The sequence below is a fragment of the Chionomys nivalis genome, chromosome 15, assembly GCF_950005125.1.
Source record: "Chionomys nivalis chromosome 15, mChiNiv1.1, whole genome shotgun sequence".
Taxonomy (NCBI): domain Eukaryota; kingdom Metazoa; phylum Chordata; class Mammalia; order Rodentia; family Cricetidae; genus Chionomys; species Chionomys nivalis.
This window is the reverse complement of record NC_080100.1, coordinates 40,806,662-40,833,099: the sequence shown is the minus strand read 5'-3', so window position 1 is coordinate 40,833,099 and position 26,438 is coordinate 40,806,662. Positions and strand designations below refer to the sequence as shown.

At 36.7% G+C, this 26,438-nt stretch overlaps 1 pseudogene; it reads left to right on the top strand.

Annotated features, from left to right (window-relative positions):
- Nucleotides 1–1,750: 1,750 nt before the first annotated feature.
- On the top strand, nucleotides 1,751–24,499 carry LOC130887149 (uncharacterized; annotated as a pseudogene).
- The last annotated feature ends 1,939 nt before the right edge of the window (nucleotides 24,500–26,438 follow it).

Below are 26,438 nucleotides of genomic sequence, written 5' to 3'. Positions count from 1 at the left end.
AACTCACTGAAATTCTCCTATCTCTGCCTCCTAAGTGCTGGGATTAAAGGTGTGTGCCACCAACACCTGGCAAAAAACAGTTTTAATTTGTATTTCTTTTATGACTAAAGATGTTGAGCACTTTAAAAATGTTTATTTACTATTTGAACTTCTTTTTAAAATAATGTTCAGTTCATTAGCACAGTTTTGAACAGTTTATTTTTTACAATCTATTTTTGAGTATCTATGTTTGTGAATTCTAGATATTATTCCTTTGTTGGATATATTGATGGCAAAAGTTTTCTCTATTCACTGTTAAAACAGTGGTGATGATAAGGCCAAGCTTATTAATTTATTGATGGTTTAATAAGGAACATATTTAAAGTTAGTTTTGTAGAATTTTGCTATTGGCTTATCAAATAAGAAAGATTTTTTTCATTCCTTAGGCAACTACAAGTTTTTAAGTAATAACTGCTTAACTTTATTAAATATTTCTTGCACAATTATTTACCACTAATAACTTGATTTTCTATTTTAAGCTATTTTATGGTGAATTACATTGGTAGATTTTTGTTGTTGTAATTTGTTGTTTTGTTCTTATGATTCTTGAGGTAAACTAAGCAATATTATTTTGAAAAATAGTTAGATTTAGTTTTTTAAACCTATTTTATACACAGAAAGTTTATAGGTTTATCTTTTCTGTTGCTTGGCTTTGGAATATTTTTATACAAACTTTAAAAAAGACTGACCTGCTCTATACAAATATTGTTGGCCTCTAGCTTCATAGGAGGGAGGTTTTGCCATCCCCACAATCCTTTAATTTTATTTATTTGCTCAACTTTTATTTTTCTTATTTTTCAATGTTGGCATTTTGTATTCTACATGTAACCGTTTAATTCAAGTTCAATTGAGCAAATGTCTGGCTGGCAGTATTCCAATGGGTTGCAGAACTCTGGGGTGCCTTATTGATCGCCTGGATGGATTCCATCAGGCCACCACAACTGCGTAAAATAAATGCGACTCAATAAAAGCATTAGTTTTTCACTTGCTCTGTTCTGTCTCTCACACACAAAATGTCAGATCCCACAGAACAATATTTCAGGGTCAGAATGTTAGATGCGTTAAAGAAAGCTACAGATGAAGAATCGCGTGGTAAATCAGAAAAGGAGCAGTGACTTGCCTGGCTCTTAAATAAATGGGAAAGAAGGAAGTGGCATTTGGATTATGGGCGAGGCAGAAAAGGTCAGAAAAGAACAGGGTGAGGGCAAAGTGAAATTATACAGAGTCCCCCAGGATGAGGACTGGGTCTGTTTTGCTCTTCTTGGAATAGGCACCAACTTCAGTCTGGGTTTAGTTATTAATGGATCCCCAGGACCTCTCAGACAGAAAGGAATCAAGAATTTGAGTGTAGAAAAAAATGTATTTGAGGTCTCTAATAGTTGTTTTATTTTCCTATAAAACAGGGGAGAGATGTGCAATAGAAAAGTATTTACTCAACAAGATGCAAATGAAAAAAAATCGAGCATTGACTACGTTTTTTACAACTTGACTTTATTCTAACAAAGAAGAAGCAAGGGCATCAGGGTTTCCGTTAGGCTCTCAATGGCTGTCAGGCCATAGGGCCACCACCTCTTGGCCTAGACACAGTCAGGCAAGCTCAAGGCACGATGGCCCAGACCCAGCAAGTGCTGCGCATGCTCCCACTTCCACTGATGCGCATGCGTACAGGGTTGCCAGGCTCAGAGAGAGGTTTTATCTCTAAGCAGGGGACATGGAGGAGGATCCACCTCACCCCACAGAGCTGGATGTAGAGCTGCTTCCTGATACTCCAGAGAACCGGCCAGGAGACAGGGACTCATATGACCTGACTATTCTTTATCTCAATGATGTTTATGATGTGAACCCGAGTACCAAAGAGCCTGTTGGAGGCTCTGCTAGGTGTGGGCCATTATCTTTTCTTGTCAGACCCTGCAGGGGGAATGGAGGGTGGTGATGCTGGAAACATGCAAGAAGGCTTGGAAGCTGCCAGGGAGTCTGTCATTCTAATCCTTGTGGGCCACTGATTAAACTCCTTTCTGGAAATGGTAACTCCAGAAGTTTTAGGGAAAGAAAACCTGAGCCTAGTATCTGCACAAAAGGGGACTGGAAACCTTAAGTGTGAACTTTGGGGAATACTCTCTTTTAATACAAACCTGTATTCAGACTCAGATTCAGACTCAGCCATTTTTCCTGACCATTGCACGGTCTTGGTCAAAGATTTAACACTTCTTAACCCTCTTTCATCAGATTTTGAGCAGAGTTTTTTTTTTTTCTTTTTGCGATTAAGTGAGGTAAATTATGGAAAGCATCTCTAGCGGAAAATTTATTTTAAAATTCTCTCTGTGCTATGAAATTTTAAGTTCTCAGTGAGACATCTGTGACTATTAATTGTCTGGTACTTAAATTTTTAGGTTAGGAGGGTGTGCACAATGCATCTGATTTCTCCCAGTGACTCAAGGTGGAAACTATTTGGGTGTGGAAATAGAATGGTGCAAAGGCGGGGCAATGTGATGCCATTGTAAAATATTAATTGGATAATAATTCCAGCCTGATGTGCTGGAATATGTTGAATGATTGTCTAGGACTTACAGATGTAACCATATATTTCTGCAGACTATTAGAAAGGTGTTGGTGACATGACCCAAGAGAGTTTTGAGGTAAAGGTGGTTTTTGAATTGAAGAGATTAAAAGTCAGGAGCAGAAATAAGTTGGAGACCCTTTGTGTAAGTATAGTTGCAAGTTAATGTTGTAGGGACTAAGAATAGAAAGAACAGCTAGGTTTGGAAGATGAAACACGGTTTATGAAATGGTTATTCAGTAGCATGTGAGAGTATATGTTTATACCTGTATACGCAGGGTAAAGGTAAGCATACAAAGGCAGCTAGAAGATAAAGACCCAATAGTTGTTTTGTTGCTTAATACCAAGGAGTAAGAGTTTTGAAATGATCTCTGAAGGTGTAGTTGGTTTGGGGAATTGATGTTGGAAGGAATATGTTGAGAAGCTTGATGCCTGTGTAGGTATAAGTGGCAATCAAACACTTGGGTGAATAACATCTCCCAGCTATTCTTTCCCTTTTCGTGTTAGTCCTTTCTTTCCTCACTATAAAATCTTGTGTATCTAGATAGCTCTTCTGTAGCTTTGGAAGAAAATCTTATTCTTTAAGTCCTGTGACTACTTAGCAAAGCTCATTGGTTATGGTACTGGTCCCTGGGGTAGATATTTACTAAGCATCTCCTCATAGGTGTAGGCTAGTTTCTCTTTTCCATATACCTGTGCTTATAATCTGCACACACAGGCTTTCACTGACCAGTGTTTAGTCCAAGCTGCTGTGGGATGTGTAAGTGATAACTGTTTGCAAAAGATCATGTCAGAAGATTCAAAAACATCTGTGGTGGTGGCTTTCTACTGTCAGCTTTACTGGAACAAGGAACACTCTAGGGCATTAATGAGACAAACCTTGAGTGTCTGTGAGGGTTCTTTAAGAGAAATTTAACTGAGATGGAAGGTCCCACCCAGAGTGTGAGCAGCACTGTTCCATAGGCCGGGGTCCTTGAATGAATTAAAATGGGAAGGAGACATCCAGTTAAGCAATGACATTTCCATTTCTCTGCTTCTTGGTTGGCATCATGGACCAACTTGTTCCTTTCACCATTCCTTCTTGACCACAATGAACTGTAATTTCTATAAACTGAAAGTCAAAATAAATCCCCCTTTAAGTTTTTTTGACAGCTATTTAGTCATAGCAATAAGAAAAGAAACACATTTACATGAGAATAAAAGAAGTCAATAGGAACTTTATGTGTATTATCACTCTAGGCCTCATAATAGTGTGTGGTATGTAGTGGACAGTGAAAACACACACCTCTGAATGAATGGATATGTTAAATAGCGGTATAATGGATCTGATAGGATGGTCTTGAGTGGTGATTTAGCAACATAATCTACCAACAATGGGAGTGGTTTTGGTCTTGATTTATTTTATTTTTAGTGAACTTTCAAGGGTATTTTAGATTTGCATAGAGATGTGAAATATTGCGAAGGACTCACATTATCCCCCATTACTTATATTTTACATTAGTATTGGAACATTTGTCACAATTAGTGAGCAGAAATATGTACATTATTAATCAATGTCTGTGTTCTACCTAGATGCCTTTAGTTTTTACATGACGCTCTTTTTGTGTTTCAGAATTTCAGGTAGGAGAACACATTGCATTTGGTCTCTCTCACTTCTTAGGCTTATTTTAATTATGGCAATTTCTCTTGATACTCTTTGTTTATAATGATCTCATATTTTAAAGGAGCATCAGTCATGTATTTTTTAAGAATGTCCTTTATTTTAAAATTCTATGTTTTTCATATTGATAATACTGGTGTATTTTATTTATGTAGGAAAACCACAGAAATACAATTTCATTTTTTAAAAAAAAAATCACATCTTCTCAGGTCTGCACATTGTCAACACTGCAGACATTGACTTTTGTTAAATGTCTCCACTCTGAAGTATGTTCCCTGCTTTTCTGTTGTATAACCTTTGGAATGAAGTCATTTTGTGCAGCTCACATTTAAGGAACAGGGCCTTACACTTCACCCACTTTATGGCAAAGTAATCTCAGAATTTTTTTGGATTATTCCCTAATAGAAGATATATCTTTCCTCATTTTCTTATTTATTTACTTGCTTGCTTATCTGTCTGTCTGTCTATCTATTTATTATCAGTATTGCATTAGTTTTCTAGGATTGACAAGCAAAAGTATTGTAAAATAGGTGGCTTAAATCAGTAAAAGAAAATTTGTCTTGAAGGACTGCAGATCAAAAGGTTGGCACAGTTGGCACTTTTATGGCTCTCCTGGTTTCTGGTGAGGACATTAGTCCTTGAAAATATGTATAAATGCATTACTCCAACTTCTGGTTCTACCGTCACATGATGATTTCTCTCCCTTCTCCTTCTCCCTTTCCTTTTCCCATCCTCCCCACTCCCCCTTGCCTTTTAAGGATATAAGTTACTGAAGTAGAGTCTACTCTGATCATCTCATCTAACTAAACTCAGTTATATTTGCATTGACCCTGTTTCAAAATAAGACCATGCTCATAGGTACAGGGGGTGGAAACAATTAAATCTCAACTAAGATGAATTCATGGATTTCATTGGTTTTTGGTAGATTGCCTTCCACAGTTTTGTAAAATACCAAGGGAAAGTCATGTGTTTACTATTGAAGGATTTAAAACACTGTGTGTCAAATGGCAGCATGGTGTTTGGGAATTTTTTTTTTTTATGGATTGTGCAGTTTGACAGATTATCTAGCAAGACTTCATCCTCTAGTGTTTTTTTTTTTTTTCAAGAATACTGCTCATATGCATATCAGCCATGTTGTTCAAAATGTTAGTATCTTGGGGGAAGCTCAGGAGATTACAGAATTCTAATGTCATTGAAATGTCAGCTACTCTCAGACAGACAAGGTCAAGGGTCAAGGACACTAGTGAACAGAGCACCTTACTGACAGGCTTTTGAAAGAGCAATGTGTACCCATATGATTTCTGGGCTGTCAAGGAAGCGAAGAAACAACATTGAATGGTCTGCGATTAACACCTCTGCAAATGTTTCCATTTAAAACTATTGTTTCTAGAAAGAATTGCTCAAAGAATGGATGCTGTTTATATTGGTGATAACTCTAGATTATTTGGTTATAAAATTACTGAGAGAGAATATCTGGTTTGAAGATGTCATAATTTCTTTGTCCCTTAAATGTTATGTTCCGAAGCTTAGTTGTCAACCTCTGTGTTCACATCTTTGCTTACTGGGGCAGATACGTGCTCAGTATTCATGTGGTTCAGCAAATATTCATTTCTGGGATGTGGAGTGCTTGGCATATAGTGTTTAATAAAAACATGTGAATTATTAATATAACCCATCTAAAACATGCCAAGTACAACACTAGGCACTGTTCTGAGCAGCAGGGGTACAGGAGCGAATAGACAAGGAAAAAAGACCTTACCCTCATGGTAGCTCGTGTTCTCAGATGGAAAAACAGACAGTTAAAAAAGAAATATATGATATGCTGGGCAGCAACAAACACTGCAGAGAGAGATGATGCAGAATAACGGGACTAAGAAGTGTCTAGAGTTGAAGTTGGAGGTTCTTGCCATTACTCAAGAAGTTACTTGAGTAAGACCTTACTTGGGCTGGCAGATGGCTCACTGGGTAATAGTGCTTGCTGCCACTTGAGCTCACTCCCTGAGACCACGGCGATGGAAGAAGATAATCAACTCCTGCAAGTAGTCCTTGCCTATGCATGTGCCTATGGCATGGGCACCCCCATATGGACACAAAAATAAGTAAAATAGAGTAAAAAATAAGGCCCCAATCGTCAGGTGGAATTAGAGGAGATCCCCGAGTGAAATGAGATAGCATGAGACTTTTGACTGTCGACAAGGAAATTGTTTTAGACTGAGGAAGTTGCAAGAGCAGAGATTCAAAGGTGAAAATGTGCATAGTGGACTTTGTGAACACCAGGAGGCAACCATGGCTAGTAGGGTACATATTTAGTTGGCTGGGCCATAGGACTGAGTGTTGGGAGGGGGAATGATTACCATGCACATTAAAGAATGGGCAGGAACAAATTAGACAAGATGTTTGCCATGTGGGGTACATGCTTGTTTAGTTTGGTGTTTGAAAAACACAAAAGTATTGCCTGTTGTGAATATAAATTAGCAGTGTCCAGATGATAGTGCACACACAGTAGAGATTTCCATGAGGTCCCTATCTGTGATACCAACAGACCCAGCCATTCTCCTTGCACTCTTACTGGGTGTCAGTTGCTTTTCTCATTCTTAAGTTTGTTCTGCATATATAGAGTTTGATAAGTTAATTCATGTGACTTTGAGTTGTCACATTGAAAACCATTCTGGGAAACTGTCTTACAGAGTTTTAGTATAGTAATGAAGAAAAATATTCACAATTATCTAGAAAGCTTATTGAAGTAGTTTCCTAGTTACTTATCTGTAAAAGACCAGATTTTGAAAATATATGTCATACAAAGCAGTATATTCCAGTAAACTGAATGACACGGGAGATAATATCTCCCTGTTCTTTACTTAGCAAGACATGAGGTTTGCACAGTATGCCATCTGTGTTTGCTAATATATTCTTTATAAAAATACACATAAGGCCTTTGTTGTTTCTTAGTTAATAGGTTCCTATGTCAATTTTTTAGCTTTTTAGGGGACTGGGAAGCAAAATCTTGAGATTGAAAATTTGAGAATGTCTTATCTATATTATAATTTTCGACATTAATATCAAACTATTTTCATACATATGTGTTCCTCTAAGACCTAGTAGTATAAAGCAGTTTGTAAATTCCTTTGGCTTTAACTACTTCATCTGTTCTATTTATGGATGGATCTATAATTTGAATCTAACCTCCTTTTTAGACCTATATTTCTATCTGCCTACTGAGGATACTCACTTTGATGTCTCCTTGAATAGGCCTAAAAGAGGCTTACTGACTTTTTCCTCAAGCAACTCTTGTAACTTTGATCCCTCATTTGATACTATGACTTTTACTTCAATAATTTGTATAACATTTACAATGAATAAATCTGTAGTTATGGTATACAGTCAGAGATTCAAAAACTACTTTCCTTTATAATGTTGTTTCTCAAATATATCTAATTAATTAATTAAATGTGTGTGGGTGTTTTGTCTACATGTATGTCTATGTACCATGTGCCAGAAAGCGGTGCCAGATTTCCTGGGACTTTAGTTAGACTATTTTGAGACATTGTGTGGGTGCTAGCAATCAAATCTGAGTCCTTTGTAAGATTAGCCATTGCTTTTGACTTCTGAGCCATCTCCTCAGTTCTTTTTTCAAATTCTGTATGTATCAGTATTGTACAAAGGAGTTGTTAAAGTTGGGTTGTGTGTGTGTGTGTGTGTGTGTGCCTTACCTTAGTGTTTCAGATTATGTAGGTCTGCAGTAGGACCTGCAAAAATGAATTTCTACCAGGCTGCTGCTGCTTCTGGCCTGAAAAACATGAGCAAATGCTGATTCATATCATGTTAGCAGGGATGCATGTCATTCATCACATATACTTGACGAGTTTTGAAAACTGTAGTTTTGCTTCTAAATTTTTTGTCTGCTTGATTTCTAAAACTCAAATCTTGTGTCATTTTCTTTTGTCTAGACACAACTGTCATTTCACAGAATCCTATGAACTCATATATTGCTCAGTTTTTGTATTCATATGTTTTACTGCCTTGTATAAGCATATGTATTACTTTCAGTTTTAAAGCAACTTATTAACTAAATTTTCTGATTTATACAATTTTGAAGTCTAGAGTTCTATATGATTTTTAAATAATCGAAATATAAATTATTTCTAGCACATTACTGGACCCTCATCTCACCCAGTCACTTACCCTGGCCTTCACCCGTCACTCCCCGTCATCCAGCATGTATCCCTTTGTGTGGGCTTGTTTTTACACATTTGAGATTCACTCAAATTGTTGTATGTAGCAATATTTGTTCTTTTTCTTACTGAGTTATGTTTTAATATGTGACCTATAATATAATTTACTTATCTATTCTAATGTTCAAAGATACTCTGATGGTTTCTAATATTTGCTATTATGAAATCACTATTAGCATTCTTATATAATTCTTTTGGTAGTTAGAAGTAATCATTTTTCTTGAGTCCATGCCCAGAAGTGGAATTTTTGTGTCATATACAGACATATGTGTAGCTTGACTATGTGCTGCCAAGCGTTTTCTCAAAATAGTTGTACCAGCTATACATCCATCAGCAGTATATGAAAATTTTGATTATTCCATTTTCTTGCTGTTCAGCACTATTTTTATCATAGTGGTAGGTGTTGTAGTAACATACCATTGTCAGTTTAATTTGTATTTCTTGTTGAGTGATGATATTGAACATTCTCAGATATTTATAAGCCAGTTGTATTTATTCTTTAGTTGATGTTCTTTCTATTTTATTTTAAAATTTAATTTTTACTTTTTTTTACTTATTTTGAGACAGACTATCACTTAATTGCACAGGCGGGTCTTGGTCTTCCTTACTTCTTGAATTACAGTGTGTGCCACCATGATCAAGTCCATGGTATTTTTCCCCAACTAGAAATTTGAATTTCTGTCCTTGTGAAATTGATTTGTAGAGGTTGTTATTTAGTTTCAGGCCCAATTCCATTGTTGAATATATGTTATGCAGATATTTTTTCTAGTCAGGGTTTTTTTTTTTCATTTTTCCTAATGTGGGAGATTTTAATCTAAACTAAGTTTAATTGACCAATTTTTTTTTTGTGTGATTTGTACTTTTGCTGGTCTGCTTAAAAAAACCTTTGCTTCAAAGTCATGAAGATGTCCTTGTATGATTTCTTCTAAATGATTTATTATTCTGTTTTATAAATTATATATGTGATTCATGTTAATTTTTATTATATTCATGTATTATGTTTGTCCATGTGTGCATGTGCATGCATATGTGTTTGTGTGTGTGTGTGTGTGTGTGTGTGTGTGTGTGTGTAAAACGAAGACTGCTGGTTCATTTCCTGGCCACCCAGACCCAAATAATCACACAGAAGCTGTATTAATTACAACATTGGCCAACAGCTTAGGTGTCTTTCTAGCTAGCTCTTATATCTTAAATTAACCCATTTCTTTTTGTCTATGTATCACCACAAGGCTGTTGATTACCGGAAGGGTTCCAGACATCTGTCTCCTTCAGCAGCTACATGGTTTCTCTTTGACTCTGCCTATTTTACCTATGGCTATATTCTGCCCTGCTGTAGTCTAAAGTAGCTTTATTCATTATCCAATAAAAGCAACATCTATATAAAAGGACATCCCACATTAAGTAAGTGTGTGTATGTGTGTGTGTGTGTTAGGTCAAAAGACAACTTGAGAAAATGGTTTTCTTCCTCTATCATGTGGGCCCCTAGAATTGAGCTCAGATTGTTAGATGTTGCAGCAAGTACGTTTACCTACTCAATCCATTACCATACCAATCCTTACATGTTGGAATAATGTCCAAAAATGGAGTCATCATGCGAAAGGAATTCTGAGTGCTTGTGAGAAAACTCCAAGGAAACAAGGCTATGATTTTGTAGTCTCAGTTTCTTCAAAACCACAAACTTGTTCTTGGAATGTGCTCCCTACTCTTCCCAGGTATAGCAGTTAAAGAGTGGGTATACTCTAGACTACTCATTACAACTGGTTATTGTTATTTGTTTATATTCCTCCAAGGGAAAACCATGTTTTTGCCACATGTGGTTTGTCCTTGTGATTATATATGTCATTTATGTGGTTCTTCTTAACCCTCAGAATATAGATAGTCTGCTGAATAAATTTGGCTATTGCATGCAACTCTAGTCCACCTCATTTTTAGGCTCCATTCTCCCAGATTCAACCATCTTTAAAGTAGTAAACACTTGAATTAACTTTCATGTATGATTAAGAAATTATTCATCTTTTATTCTTGTATCATTTGTATAATTACATTAATATTTATATATTTACATCTGGTGGCACCATTTTGTAGATTTATATATAGTTTCATTGAAAAAGAGTCCCCTTTTAATACTGAATTGCAGATATGCACATGTAATTAATAAAGTGACTGTGCATGTATGTAGCTGTTTCTGAATTTTATTTCCTAACTTATATAAGAAAATCCTGTACAATATTATTTTCCATAGCTTCATCATAGGTCTTGATGTTCAACAATCCTTTACTTGTGTTCCATTTAGATTGTAAATTGTATTTTTTAAGATTTATTGTAAGAAAAGTATTTATAATCTATAGGCTCTGTAGTGCTACTTTCCTTCTGTTTGTTGATATGATTTTCATCAACCAATCTTGCTAGGGCATATCAACTCTGTAAGTGTTTCAGTGAATGAAGATGTAGCTTGTTTGGCTTTATTTGTATGGGTTTTTAAATTTCTGCTTTATTTCAGTTTTAGCTGACATTTATTCTCTAGCCTTCTACAAGGCAGAAGTTACAATGCATCATATAAATATATTATTTTAAATGATATCACCGTGTCTTTTATTTTAATTCTTTAAAATTTATTTATTGAAAATATCTTGCTTTGTAGCCCTGGCTGGCATGGGGCATGTTATTTAAACCAGACTGCCCTCAAGCTCACAGAGATCTTCCCGATTTTGAATTTTGAGTACTGGGATTAAAGCCATGTGCCACCATAGTTTGTTTAAAACATTTGTTTTTGAGATTTTGTTTATTTTTTTATGTGTATAGGTGTTTCGCCTATATATATGTCTGAGTATTATATGTGCTTAGCACCCTCAGAGGCCTGAAGAGGGTGTGAAATATCCTGGAACTGGAGTTACATATCATTGTTAGCCACTCTGTAGGTCCTGGGAACTGATCCTGTGTCCTCTGAAAGAGCAGCCCATGCTCTTAACTGCTTAGCCATCCTTCCATCTGCTTTTTAATAAAAAAGATCCATATATGTATATAATGAAATATGACCACATCTACCTTTCATTTTTTCCCTCCAATTCTACCTATTCACCAACCTGTCTCCTCCCAACTTTGTCTTTTTGAATATTTTCTTCTTTTTCTTTAATTGTATATACATAATACTGATATATATATGTATATTTCTAATATATACAGTTAGTTACTCATATGTTTTCAGTGCTGATCACTTGGTGTTGGATAACAAATTCAAAAGTGTACAATAAAATAATTATAAACCCAACATACAAACATCAGAAAGATTATTCACAATGACAAAGTTGGCTTTATCTCTGAGATGTAGGGATGGTTCAACATATAATGCATAATAAATTACATAAACGGGTTTACTTATAAAAATTACATGTCATGCAATAGATGCAGAAAAAGTCTCTGAAAAAAATCCAACATGACTTCATGATAAAGTCCATGAGAAAGTAAGGCTATATCTGGGAAGACAACAGCCAGCAGCATCATAAGTGGAGAAAAACTTGCAACAATCCCACAACAATCAGGAATGAGACAGCACTGCCCATTATGATCACCTCTTTCCAATGGTGTGTTTGAAGAACTACTTGGAGCAAAAGGGCAAGAGAAGAAGATTAAAGGGATACAAACAAGGGAAAAAGTTAAACTATTCCTATTTATAGATGACATATACATAAAAGATTCTAAAAAACTCTACCAGAAAACCTAGAAATGATAAACCCAACAACATGGCAGGAAACAAAACCAACTTGCACAAACAAATAGATTTTCTATACACTCCCAGCAAACACACAGAGAAGGAGATCAGGGACATACTCCCATTCATAGTAGCTGCTGTGGGAGCTCCTTCCATTCCTTCAGCCAATAGCCTTTAAGATACCAGTGCACTTGGGAGTGGTCTCTTATACTATAAATGCAGCTATAAAGTTTGTACTTGCTTTCTTGCTTCCGGCTCTCGCTTCTGGCTGCTAGACTCTTCCTGTTCCCCATTTGTGCAGAGGACTGTGATCTAGGACAGTGATCTGTAAGTATCCCCTAAATAAATAACCCTTTATTATATGTAATTCTGAACTAGTGTGGGAATTTTTTTGTAACTTCCACCATCAAGTAGCCTCAATGAAAATAATTTGTAATAAACCTAACCAAATGAGGTGAAAGACCTCTGCAATGAAAACTGTAAACCCTTGAAGAAAGACATAAAGATATTAGAAAATGGAAAGGCATGTTTCCTAGTTTTTCAGAGTTGTAAAGTTATTGTCAGAATCAATTCAAGAACATTTTTGTCACTGTGCAAAGAAACCCACCCTGCCAATCACTTTCCACTTCCTCCCAAGCCCCCAGCTACAGGCAAACAATCTACTTTAGTCTCTGTAGGTTTCCCTGTTTTTTCAGTTATAGGAGTCAATCCTGTATTGTGTCCCTCTTACTGGCTTCTTTCACTTAGCATGTTTTCAATGTTTATCCATGTTGTAGTATGGGTCAACACTTATTTCTTTGTGTTGGTGAGTACCACACCATTCATGGAGAATAACACATTTACCCATCTATCAGTTGATGGAATTTGTTTCCACCTTTTCCACCAATATAAACAACGATGCTGTGAAAATACATGTGCCAAGTGGGTTTTTTTTTTCCTCTTAGATATAGTAATACAGGATTTGAGGTGCGGAGTCAAATGGAAACTGACAGACTGTTTCCTAAAGTGACCGCCCCACTTCAACATTCTCCTGCAGTAAGTTACCTAGAAGCTTCCGTTTCTCTACCTCCCTGCCAACACTTGTTACCTTCCCACTAGCTGTCCTAGTTAGCGTGCAACAGTACCTCGTGATGTTGAATGGCTTCTCTCCAATGGCTGCTGATGTGGGGCGTCTCCACTGCTTGTTGGCCATTTGTGTCTTTCCTTGTGAGATGTGTCTATGCCTGTACCCTTTTGTAAAGTCTGTTCTTGAAACAAACATAATGAGTTACATAGGTGTTCCTGTCTTCTGGATAAGGCTCATGAGATTTATGATGAGCAAACTTTTTTTTTTCTCCATACTGTCACCATCATGCTGTGCTGATGTCATTTGAAGAATCTGTTGTTTTTCTGTTTTTTATTTTTGTTTTTTTGAGATGGGTTTCTCTGTAGCTTTGGTGCCTGTCCTGGAACGAGCTCTTATAGACCAGGCTGGCCTCGAACTCACAGAGATACACTTGCCTCTGCCTCCCGAGTGCTGAGATTAAAGGCATGTGCTACCACCACCTGGCGAAGAATGAGTTTTAACTATTGAAATAATCTACTTTTTTTCTTTTTCCTTGTGCTTTTGTCATCTCCTTATCATTTTTGTGACGCTGAAGCCAGTGTCTAATTTGCTGTCACTGACTTGATTTATTTCAAGAGTTACATAATTTCTGGTTTATCTTTATGCCTTGAGCGGGTTTGAATTAATTTTTGTGTATGGCATATGATAGCAGTCCAATTTTTTTAAGTACTCTGTTGTTTGAGAACACTTATTGTAAAAAAAAAAAAACAAACAACTTTTTTCTTCTACTGGGTTGCCTTGGCTCTTGCCTCAAAGTGTGAAGGCTTAGTAAAGATGTTCACTCAAGTTCCATTGAGCTGTGCTTGTCTGTCCACACCATATCGACTGCTCCACCTTTGTAGGAATCTTTAAAACAACTTAGTCAATTTCTTTAAGAATTGCTTTGGCTATTTGGGGTCCTTATAGTTAAAAATGAAGTTTAGAATTAAATTAATTAAGTTAATTAATTTAATAATCTATTAGTGCGGGTTAAATGTCCTGTAGAAAGGCAGGACTTTTGTGTGGATTGAGCTGAAGTCTATACACCAATTCGGTTAGTATTGCCATTTTAATTCTTTTATATATTCCAGTCCAACAACATTGGATAGTTTACCATCCACTTAGCTCTTCTGTAATGATAAGTCCTGATAAAGATGCAGAGAAAGGGGTATCTTTATGCACTATGCACAGGGATATAAATTAGTACAGTCAATATGGAAAACAGCAGAGATTCCTAAATATGGAAGAATTAGACTTAGCCTACAGTTCAACAGTGCCATCACTGAGTATATGGGCAAAGCAATTAGTTCAATACGTTAATGGAATATATGTGCACCTGCACTCATTGCCACACGACCTAGAGTTTTAAAGATGGTGGTAACAAGGGTGGGTGGATAGTCATGTACTCACGGTGGAACGCTGTCAGGCCAGACAAATGGAGGTACCCTACTGTTTGTGAGACCATGAATGAACCTGGGGATATCATATAAGTTAAATATGCCAGGGACAGGAAGACAAGTGCTACGTGATGATCTTTTAAATTGAGCCCCCAAAGCTTATTTTATATAGAGAGTAAAATGGAGATTACCAGGGCTGGAGTGCAGAAATGATGCTCCAAGGATAGAAAATTACAGTTGGTAGGAGGAATTATTCCAGAGATTTATTGTCCAGCATGATCATTACAGTTAATTATATTATATTCTTAAAAAATGGTGAGAGTTAGGTGTGCTTCCTATCCATTGGCATATGTTAAATTTCCATATTCTACAAAGTGCATTTGCTTTAAAAATACAGTGCATGATAAATATTACAGTTTGATTTATTGAGACAAAAATAAAATTCCAAGTTGAGTCATATTAATAGAACAGGATTATTAGCATTATTAGAAAACAGGCATGTACCACTTTTTACTTACCTGCCCTTATCCTAACAAAGGTCTTTTCTAGTATTTTCTTTCTCAATCCAAGGCAGTTTATTTTACACCCAAATTTGTCTTCAACTCCGCCATGATCCTTATAATTGATATGCGTCTTAGAGTTTCTAGCACCATAATAAAACACCATGACCAGAAGCAACTTGGGGAGGAAAGAGTTCATCCATCTTGCAGCCTTCCATTACTGAGGGAAGACAGGGCAGGACCTCTCTGAAGGAACCAGAGAGTGAGCTATGGAGGGACACTACTGGCTTGCTCCTCTTGGCTCCCTTAGCCTGCCTTCTGTAGCAACCCTGACCACTAGCCCAGGAGTGTTACTCTTCACAGTAAGGTAGACTCTCCCACAGCAACCACCAACCAAGAAAATGCCCTACAGACCTGCTCACAGACCAGTCTGGTGGGGGCATTTTCTCTATTGAGGCTCTCTCTCCCAAATGACTGTAGTTTGTGCTAAGTTAGCAGCAAACTAACCAGGACAGTGTGATAAAGCCTTGTCTGGGTGTGAGCAAGTTCAGTGATGAGACAATGATTTTTTGGCTGCTTTCAAATGGAATTAGATGTAGAAAAATGATTTTTCAGGGAAATAATTAGAAGGATATATATCTCTATCTCTTTTTTTTTTTGGTTTTTCGAGACAGGGTTTCTCTGTGGTTTTGGAGCCTGTCCTGGAACTAGCTCTTGTAGACCAGGCTGGTCTCGAACTCACAGAGATCCGCCTGCCTCTGCCTCCCAAGTGCTGGGATTAAAGGCGTGCGCCACCACCGCCCGGCATATATCTCTATCTCTATATCTATCTATCATCTATCTATCTATCTATCTATCTATCTATCTATCTATCTATCTATCTATCTATCTATCTATCTATCTATCTATAATAGTATTAGGCCCAGGACATGAAATCAATGTGAGCAGATAGGCATGGAAAATGCGCAATTCTAATCAGTCCGCTGAGCCTGATACATAATTAGGGTAGTAGTTTAATTAGTCCCAAATATCAGCAATTTTTTCCCCAGTGCAATGTAAAGATATTTGAAAATACTTTTGCATCTAATTTTAATCAAAACTTTGACAATACCTCTGCATACAAACTAATCAGCTTCCATCTGAAATTTGATTAGCTGATTATTCTTTAGAAACCTCTTTGTGTCTATCCCCAACAGACCATCCATAGGACAATATTCTCCACATATCTGCACCAATTATTCTTCTAAAATATAAATAGTTCATGTAATGCTTCTGCTTCAAATTACATAACAGTTCCCTTTAGCCTACAGTAACTGATCTCAAGTCCTTTGGTGGCATATTCTCAAACTGGCTCAACGTTGCCTTTTTAAACTCAAGCCACCTGTCATATGCGAACTGTGCTTCTGCCGTCTCACTTATTAAGAAGCCCTTCTTTTAACTCCTGATGCACAGGCTGTCTCATGCCTGTGTCCCCAACAGTCTGTGCTGCCTGCCTAGAATGCCCTTCCTCTGTCACCCCAGCTTAAACACCCCTTTTCTGCCGTTCTTGTGATAGAAGACTCAGTTGAATATTTGAGACCATTCTTTTCTAATATATTCAGTGTTACAAATTTCTCTGTAAGCTCTACTTTAGTGGCATCACACAGATTTTTAATGTATCATGTTCTTATCCTTGTTTAGCTGAGAGCACTTAATTTCTTGAGATTTTCTCCTATATCTGTGGGTTATTTATAAATAGATACTTTAGTTTCCCGGATTTCCTAGTTACCTTTGCCACTGGTTTCTAGTTTCTACTCAGAAATCATATTTTGTAGGGATTACATTCTTTAGTATTGGAATATTTGTTTATAATGTGACTATATATATAGTGTACCTTGATTAAATTTCAATATATACATTTACATCGATATATACTTTTTTTATTGGTGGTGATTTTGATTCTGTTCTTTGAAATCCTTGCAACTTTTCTATCAACTGTAATATTTAGTAAGGAACATGGAATCCTTAAGTCAGTTGAGCCTTTTGTTTTCTCTCTGTTTAGGTTTTGGTTGATGTATTTAAAGCTTTGTTGTTAGGTACTTATATAATCAATGTTGTGCCATATTGACTAGTTGGCTATTTTATTATCTAAGGTGAAGGGATCCAAAAGTTATAGATTGTTTTTGTTCAATTCTGTTGTCTCCATTTTTGTAAATAATTTTTTCCTACCTCTTTCTGAATTGCTCAACAAATGTTTTGATATATAGATTTTGAAACTACATGCAATTTCACTTACCACAGATGGCTTTCCAAAAGATATTAGATGTTTTATGCATAACAGTGTTTATATCTGTGCATTATATGTATGCTGTGCCCACATAGGCCAGAAGAGGAAGTCAGATCATCTGGAACTGGCATTGCAGACAGTTGCTGACAGCTATGTGGGTGCTGGAAACTGAACTCATGTCCTCTGGAAAAACTGCCAGGATTCTTAACCACCGAGCTACTTGTCATGTTAAATGGAATTTAAAGGCTCATCTCTGTGTAGTGCTCAGTGCCTTTCTATTCTCTTTATGGTGTAGCTGTCCTGTATATCACATCTGCCTGTGTTATAAACTGCATTTAACAGTTTAAACTTTGCTTTCAAACATTAAAGAGTTTAAGAGAATGGTCTATTTATCCAGATATTTTCTATTTCTATTGCTTTCTTTTCATTTCTGATTTTCCAAGTTTATTTTTTGGTATATTTCTCTTTGGTCTGAATAAATTCTGCCAAAACCTTTTGAAAGCATTTCTGCTGGTAAAGAATTATCTAACTTTTATTTCAAGAGGATATTTTAGTTGGATATGGAATTCATGTGATGGCCCTTTTCCTTTAGCTTTCTGAGTCATTTCTCTGCCACTTTTTGAGTCCAAAATTCATGATGAGCATTTTCAGTCTTTCACATTACTTTTCCTTTATTCACAAAGCATTGTTTTGCTCTGGTTATTTCTCGTGTTTTCTATTCAGTGGTGTGTTTCTGATGTGTCTGGCTCTGTGTTTCTCAGATTTTGTTCTCATGTGTGTTTGCTTTTGCTTAGATTTTGTTTATGTCTTCCATTGAATTGTTTCTTTCACTGTTTCTTTACATTTTATTTGATAGTATATCCTTCCTTCCCTTTTCTGAGATTTAGATGACATAGTTTGACCTGGTTTCTATAGGACTCTGAAACTCAGTTTATTATTATGTTTTACTTTTTCCTCTCTGATATAAAGATTAAAAATTTTATTAATATATTTTTTCTAGTTCATGACCTTTCTTTCAACATGTAAGCCACATTCTTACTGAGGCTATCCAATGAATTTTACTTTGATTTTCAAGTAAGAATTAAGAAAGATTCCCCTTAAGGTTTTGTGTTTGTGTGTGTGTGTGTGTGTGTGTGTGTGTATTTTGAACATGTGTACAAATACAGAGGCCAAAGGTCAATGCTGTAGGTCTTCCTTGGTCCTTCTCCATCTCATTTTTTGAGTCAGGGTCCCTCATTGGTTTGTCAGTGAACTTTAGGGAACTATTTATCTTACCTCCCCAGTGTAGGGATTACATACCAGCTGCTTTGCCTGAATTTTTTTTACATGGATTCTGAGGTTCTGGGGTTAGAATCCAGGTCTTCAATAGTATGTGGCCTGAGCCACCTCCTAGGTTCTTTATTCTCCTTTATATTATTTCATCGCAGGCACTTCCCACTATTCCATTGGATTCCAGAATGATTTTACTTCTTTACTGCTGACTATTTTTTTAATGGCTGCTTTATATTTGAAAGTCTTATTATTTTTTGTCACCTCAGCATTGCCCCCTACCCCAGCCTTGGTGTTTTCCTTCTTTTCCTGAACATTTTCAGATTTTCTTATGGATATTTTGATTATTATTTTGTGAGACTCTAATCTTGCTTTCGTTCTCTGGCGAGTGTTAACCGTGTTCCTTCAGGAGGCAGTAACCGGCTTAGCCTCATGCCAGTTCCAGCCTCACCATGTGGGCTGTGGTTTAGATGTTGGGTGTGTTTGTAGTCTTGTAGCCCTTTGCATATTTCCTCCTTGGTGCTACATGGCAGCCAGTCTTTGACTGCCTGAGGTCTGTCTGTTCAATTTTCAGAGTGATTCCCATGCTAACTATAGGCAAAGGAGAGCACAGTTTGTAAGTGGCATTATGGGTTTGCTTTCCTGAGCTTTTACAGGAAATCTCTTTAAAGCTTTCTGTGTCCTCAGGGATCATCTTCCTGGTCATCTTGATGAAAAGCAGGGTTTTAGTTACCATTGACCCCTATGGCCTTGTTAAAGTACCCTGTGTTGAGGGTCAGACAGGAGCTGGCAATCAGACACACCAAGCAATTCAACTCTCTTTCAGTGTTGGTTCTTCGGGTGCCCATTACCACCACCATAGTGTGCTGGAGCTGAGTGTTGGGAATACGGCCCCTCTTTGAGTTTCTGTGGTTACATTTCCTTTCCTGACACCCAGAAAAAGGACTTTTGAAGTTTTCTGCTTATATACTCCTTCCTACATCTGTTAGGATGGTAGATGCTGAACTTTAAGAAACTAGTAAATGTCTATCGGTTTAATGAGAGCTCAAATTCTGATCCTTTTTTGGAATCCATATACAATGGCTTGTTTTTCAGAAGCCTCATGTATTGCTCCATCCATCCTGCCCAGAAGTAATTGAGTTCCTGGAACTGATGGGATGTAGTGCGCTTATTTATGACCTATAATAGGATGTTCTTCCCGTGACTTGCAAACTGTGATTGTTTAGACATCTCCAGTGAACACAAGGTGGTGTAGACTTCCTCACTCTCCTTTCCCCCCTCCTTCCCTTCCTGTTTCTTCCCCCTTCCTTTTTCCTCTTTTCCTTTCTGTTTTCTTTCTTGCCTCTGCTTGCCCCTTAATTTGGTGGAAAAAAAATGTTTGACTTCCTTTCTAATTCTTTGATCTCTTATCAAATCTGTATTCTTTTTATTGTTGGCATCTTTCTATTTAACCATACCTGATCCTTGTCATCATGTGCTGCCATCATTGACTCTAAAGTCATATGCTGTGGCCAACACTATGTGGCTCTTCTTTTTTAATCTACTACTCACCTTACTCATATGTCTCTAATCTTATGAAAATCAATTTATCTTTTCCTCCCATGAAACTATGTAGCTCTTTTTACTTCTCGTTTTTTTTTCTTGTGTGTTGTTTTTCTGTATTCAGGGCATTTTGTGGTTTGGTGAGCTGTTTATGTAGGTGGCAGTAAGATTATATTAGTGATTTAGAAACATAATAGAAGCCTAAGGTTTTTGTTTTTCAACCAAAAGTTTCTTTAATTAAAGACAAAATATCTATAATCATGTTTTACTCTATAACATTTTAAAATTCTGTGGTTGAAAAATTCAGAACCATAGTAAAAATTCTGACATGGCAGGTTTATAACTATGATTTTTATTGTTTAATAATCTTGATGCTTTGTTTAGCAATTCCCCACTAAACCATAGCACAGAAGAAAGAATATTAGGGGATTTCTGTCTTACCATAATTCTCATCCAAGCAAGGCAATATTAAGAATTAATTGTGCTCATCCATTGTATTTTATTATATTTGCAGTGATGAAGGCCTAGAACCTGGTACAGATTGGTATACAACAGGCAAGGGGGTGGAGAAAAGGAAAGCAGGTGTAGGTCAGGACAGGCAGGAGGACTGAATATCACCTTTGTTACCTCCAGGTTACCAGAAGGCAAAAGGGAGCAGTGGGAACAGCTGCAGAAAAAGGTGGTGAAGGATGGCTTAGGTTTACCCTTGGGGCAGGAGCTTTGCTTCCCTCAGCATCTTGTTTCCCTAGAAAAATTATCTTCTGGGTGAATCATGGTTCTGACTTATAACCATTTTGTAAACTGGAGGAGAGTATTCTTCACTTGATCTTAGCCCAAAGGCTGATACATAATAGATGACAGTCTTCCCAATGGCACGATTTGTATTAGAAAAGTCTTGTTAGCCTCATCTATTTAAGATTTAGCATTGAGTTATAGTCCCAGTCACCACCCCCATCTTTATTCTCACCAAGTCGCCCAGGATGACCTTAGATTCACTTTGTAATCCATGCTGAATCGTGACCCTCTTAGTCTTTCAAGGAACCTTAGTCTCTCAAGTAGCCAGAGTTGCAGGTCTGTGTTACCAACCCCAGCTAGTCATTTCTCAACATGAGAATACATGTTAATATAAGCCAGGCATTTCTAACTTTTATAAGTGGCTGTAGTTAACATTTTAGAGATCCATATATATTGTCTCTATTATCACTGTATCTTTCAGCAACTGAGGATGGAAATTAGACAATAATGTCACAGTAGTTCATTTGTAGCAGACTAGAAATTCTTTAAGTTTCTCTTTGCATAAAAAGAAATAAGGATAGAATTACTCAGAGATGCTTTCATTGATTGACTTTTTGAAGTCAAAGGTCACATGACAGCTTGAGTGCACCTTGCTTATCAAGTAGCATAAAGAGATGTGCTCACTTCACTTCTAATATTTTCTCATTCATAATTAGTTCTCTGCAGAATTATCTGAGAATATGATTTTACATTCCAGATTTCTTCAAGTTGCTGGGATAGAATTTGGGCTTGATCCAGATGCAGACTCAGGACACCAAGTCATAAGAGACACTGTTAAAGTTAAAGGACAGTACTTGAGGGAAAAAAAGTCTATCTTCTGGTCATTAAGGAGTACATTGCAAATGTGAGACTGTTTCTTTTGAAACACTTTAAGCAAATTCACTGATGTTATACACATACTTTTTTTGATGATTTCAGACCCTCAGAAAATAATGTTTTCATTGTTGTTTTTATGAATCATGAATTGAATCAATTTTATCTCATATAAGCACAATTTCATTGTTTTGTACTATCAGATTTAAAAATACAAGCTATCGAAAATCCATGCCTACCAATTCTCTTCCCTAAATGCTAGGAAAATGTTGCCAAAAAATGTGTAGCCCAAAGTGATATTAATGGATTTCTAAATTCAAATTTAGCGATAAACATTCTTAAAACAATTAAATTTCTATTTTAGATATATTTTAATCATTTATCTTTTTTTTTTTTTTTACTTAGAAAGAAACATGTGTGACTGGGTTTTAAGAACTTTGCATATGAATTCAGTGGGTTTCCCACTATGTGAATGAAGTATAGGGCAAGGAACATTGTTAGATGCGTAGGTTGTATGCTCCAATGCTGAGAGCCCTTTAGTAAATTTCAGATTAGATTCTACAATAGTATTCTAAACAGCCCTTCTTAGCTCACTTTATTTTACAACCCTCTTTGGAGATCTTATGTAGCCTTTCAAGAGAGATGGGACAATAGGGTCAAAGCTACCTTTTAAAGATCTATGGAAAAGGACAAAAATTTACAGTATGTTAATTTAGATTTAAGAAAATAATGTCTTAATGTACATAGGAAATTAGTAACCTTCAATATAGGAGTAAACTTAAAGTATATCTAATGCATTCATAATTTTTGGCTTGGAAAATTGAATTATGCTTTTGTATTTCAGGGGAAAGATGATTACAGTATGTTTGAAAGCTGCCCGCAAATGTTTGACACCGAAAATTCACAGGTGCTCTCTAGGGTCGTAATGAATCACTTTGAATCAATAAAAATTTTGCAAGGAAGCCGGGCGGTGGTGGCGCACGCCTTTAATCCCAGCACTCGGGAGGCAGAGGCAGGCGGATCTCTGTGAGTTCGAGACCAGCCTGGTATACAGAGCTAGTTCCAGGACAGGCTCCAAAGCCACAGAGAAACCCTGTCTCGAAAAAACCAAAAAAAGAAAAAAAAAAATTTTGCAAGGAAAGAAGTGTATTTCAGGCCATCGGATGAGTTTGATCATGACAACAAAGAAATCATCGTCACTGACAGGTGATGGTCTGCTTTGCTTCATGTGCTTAGACTCTGGCATTCTGCCGTCTGAGAAAGTGTGAAGAATTAAAGACTGACCTCTGTTTTCCAAGGTGAAAGGCAGACGCAAGGGAGTCCAGTGACAAGGAAAGCTCAGGTATCCAAAGCTATGGAGAACAGACACGTTCTAGAAAATCATGTCTTTTTTACGTTTTTCTGCTTCACTATCTTCAACAGCTTCTACAAAATTTATCTTCTAATCTAGATGAAAATTATAACCTGTCAAATTAATTTACTTCTGCCCAATTAAACATTTTGTCTTTTCCCACCTGATAAACACCATGCCTTGGCATATAGATCTCCACTTATTGATTGAGTTTAGAATTTGATTATTTTTATAACGTTACTTTAGCAACAATCCAAGATCAACTCTGATCAAATTATAATTAGTTTTATAATTGGTTGATTCTTTGATAAATAATTATATTCCTAAATATATCCAAAATTCTGAAAGCTATAATTATACCTTTTGGAAGAAATTGAATTACCTTTCCTTTTTAACTCAAGAAAGTACAGTTTTTTAATGCCCTGCCTATACCTTTTGTCTAATTTTTTTCAAACCTTAAGATGGAAAACAAATGACAACTTCACATATGATCACGACTAGGTGGACTCAGCGGGCTCTGCTTATGCACACACACAACAGTAGCTGAAGTATAATGAGTCTGAGAGGGAATGGTGGGGATGGAGGAGCTGCAAGGGGAAAGACTAGAAATGATGTAAATATGCATATTTTATACTCGTATAAAATTCTCAAAAATTAAAACATAATAATCAAATATCCTCTTGGGGTAATATGTAGAAATACTTTAAAAATTCTAAAGTTGACACATAAAAATTGTATTATGCTGTATTGTGTGATGTTTCTATACGTGTATACATCACATTGTGTTCAAATCAAAGTGAGCATATCTATTTCCTTAAACATTTATTGTTTGGGTATATAGTATCTTAAAGCCAGAATGAATTGATGCATTTTTGATTATGTATACACTTCATAATATATTTAAAGGAGTTTTACTCATGGTTGAAGAGTTGATTGTGAAGGTGAAGAAATTCTGATTAAAATTTCATCATTGATTTTAAATTCCAATTCATATATTCTAACAAAGCTTTAGTTATGACTTTTGAAGACCACTTATAGTTTAACTGGTTCCACTGCACTTTTAGCCTTTGAGGAAGAATTGGATGAACCATCAGGAGTCGTTGTAGTGCCTAGCATAGAAGGAAGAATCTGCCATGTTTCTCCAGACATGAAAGAACATTTGCGCCAACTTAGGAGTGTGAGGAAGCAAGGCCTGAGACCTTTCCCCACCATTAGCAATAATGCATCTGATAATTCTGACTCCGATAAAATATATTGTCAGTATGTTTTGGTAGTGCCCAAATGAATCTGACCACTTTTAGTGCTGGGCATAGTTATAGAATCTTGATTATTTTTTATCATTCTAGAATTGATGTTAATTCTAGGGATATTGCTCTAAATGTTCTTTTCATTTAATTTTTATCATGCCATGTAACTTTTGACTCTTCATTGTATTGTGCCAGAAACATTAGCACACCTTTGTGATTTGAGTATAGACAGTATACTGTTTATTGTAAATGAGATTCATGCTCACCTTTTGTAGTATTTATTTGTATATTAATTTTTCTCTTAATTTGATTATTTTTCTGTCCAAACGAAATATATATGCATCTATTTCCTCTCATTATTAGCTTCATTATAACTCTCTCAACCTTATTGGAATTCCATGGTACACCACATGAGCCTCTTTTCTTGTTAAAAGTACTGAGTTTTCGTGTTAATGAGTGGAAAGCATGGGCTTTATGCAGTACAGTGGCTACTGTCGTTTCTACTAAAGCAGCCTTTCCTGCCACAGCTGAATAGGAGGTGTGCGTGGTACAGAATTTATCAACAAACTGTTACAAATTAGTTCAAACCAGACTGGACCAAATTCACAGTAGGTTTGTTATTGGTTAACTGGTGATAATTTCCTAAAGTTACTTTTTCTTTGGCTGTTTTAAGACAAAAAAGTTCCAATCTTAAGTCTTCTGTCATTTTCTCAGATAAGAGTTATGCACAGTGTAAGTAGGGCAGAAATCACTTCTGTTTTTGGAAGACCATGCATGCCTTCTTTTAATTTGTGGGGAATAAAAGGCATATTCAGTTAGTGTTTCTATCAGTGGCTAGCAGTGCCCACAGGAGCTGTGCACACTAACCTGGCTGAGGCAAGTGGAAGTTTGTCTAACAGAAGCACCTGTAACTCAGTGGTGTGGCTTTCACCTCAGTCTGCTCTACTGTAACTATATTCACAAGTGGATTTGCAGACATATGCTAGTTTCTGAGTTATCTTGCATCATAGAAGAGTAGAGGACTTTGCTCCCAACAGTAGTGTAGTAGATTATTTGTCTCATCTCAGCGATAGAATGCCCTGACAAGATCAGTTTAAAGAGGAAAGGGTTTATCTGAGTTGATGGTTTCAGACTATAGTTCATCACTGCCGAAGAGAGATCAGTGCATCTCTCAGTCTTCATCCGAGAAACTCCTCTCTGGAGTAGATAGTGCGTAATATTGAAACCCTCAAATGGTCAGTTGTTGTGGAATATTAGTTTAAGATGTGTTACATTTGTTTATGCTGTGGAACATTTGTTTAATGACGCAAAGATGTGTTGCATTCGTTCACGTTGCATTTGTTTAACTCTGTGAAGCTGTGTTACTTTGCCTGCCTAAAACACTTGACTGATCTAACAAAGAGCTGAATGGCCAATAGCTAGGCAGGAGAGGTATAGGTGGGGCTTCTGGGCAGAGGGAATAAATGGGAGAAATCTTGAATAGATGATCAAGGAGCAAGAAAAGGACATCAGGGGCTAGTCACCCAGCTACACAGCAAGTCACGGAGTAAGAAATAAAGAAAGGTATATAGAATAGAGAAAGATAGAAGTCTAAAGCAAAAAAGTAGATGGGACAATTTAAGAAAATCTGGCTAGAAACAAGCCAAGCTAAGACTGGGCATTCATAAGTAATAAATCTGTGTGTGTGTGTGTGTGTGTGTTTTGGGGGGACCTGTGTGGTGGGCCCCCAAAGAGCCATCAATTGCAGTTATGTTCAGAGAGTAAGAGACTGCAGAGTGCTCAGTCCTAAGAGGACACCTGTATCATACCCCTCCTCTCAGGGCTCAGGGTTCATCATGGCAGAGATGCTCACAGACTGTAAGAGGCAGAACAGTGCGTGTGTTCAGTGAAATGGTATTTCCCTGACATGACAGGTCAGCTGCACATGTGAACTCACAGAGGCCGTGACCACACAAGTCCCACACTCAAACCATCCCT